The sequence below is a fragment of the Bubalus kerabau genome, chromosome 17, assembly GCF_029407905.1.
Source record: "Bubalus kerabau isolate K-KA32 ecotype Philippines breed swamp buffalo chromosome 17, PCC_UOA_SB_1v2, whole genome shotgun sequence".
Lineage (NCBI taxonomy): Eukaryota > Metazoa > Chordata > Mammalia > Artiodactyla > Bovidae > Bubalus > Bubalus kerabau.
This window is the reverse complement of record NC_073640.1, coordinates 35,996,695-35,997,500: the sequence shown is the minus strand read 5'-3', so window position 1 is coordinate 35,997,500 and position 806 is coordinate 35,996,695. Positions and strand designations below refer to the sequence as shown.

General features: G+C 41.4%; 1 long non-coding RNA gene across 1 annotated transcript in view; it reads left to right on the top strand.

The window, feature by feature from the left end:
• Nucleotides 1–406, top strand: part of LOC129631161 (uncharacterized) — a 3,973-nt gene extending 3,567 nt beyond the window's left edge. The window contains exon 3 of the long non-coding RNA XR_008703913.1: nt 1–406. This exon is cut by the window's left edge and continues 24 nt beyond it. This is a non-coding gene — a long non-coding RNA (uncharacterized LOC129631161).
• Nucleotides 407–806: the final 400 nt, after the last annotated feature.

Here is an 806-nt window from a genome sequence, read left to right as displayed (position 1 = left end):
GGAACTTTGGGGACTTCCCTGGTGATCCAGTAGTTAAGAATCCACCTGTCAATGCAGGGGACATGGGTTTGATCCCTGGTCTGTGAAGATCCCCCCACATGCTGCGAGGCAACTAGCCTGTGTGCTACAGCTGCTGAGCCTCTGCTCTAGAGCCCATGAGCTTAAACTGCTGAAGCTCTCACCTTAAGCCCGTGCTCTACAACAAGAGAAGCCACTATGATGAGAAGCCCACACACTGAAACTAGAGAAAGCTTGTGTGCAGCAAGGAAGACCCAGGACAACCAAAAGTAAATAAAAATTAAAAACAAACAACCCAAACCTAGAACTTTGGTTGGAAAGAAAGGAAGAACGTAAAGGAAGAACATAAAATAAAGTACAGCAGTGTCCAGAGGACATCAGTCTTACAGATCTCAAAGGCACCAGGCTCATGTCTGTCTCTGTTTCTTTGCCTATGTGCAATTCTCTCCATCTGTGATTTCCTGGCCTCAATTCTGGTTTCATTCATCCTTCATGACCCCAAAGCATTCCTCCAGACAACTCTGTCTTCATCAACCTACCTCATTCTATGAATCAAATTAGATTGAATAACAGAACTCAAGGTAATAAACATTCATTGATCACCTATTCTGTGTGGTGACTGTCTTATGACTTCAAGATTAAAGCAAAATGGAAAAAACTCAGTTCTTCTTTCAAAAAGTTTGTCTTCCTTTTATACATATTTTGTAGCAGCACAACAGTAGTCATTACCACATGTAAGATGTGTTAAGAATAGAAGATGTATGATAAATGCTCCCTGATTTCTTTTT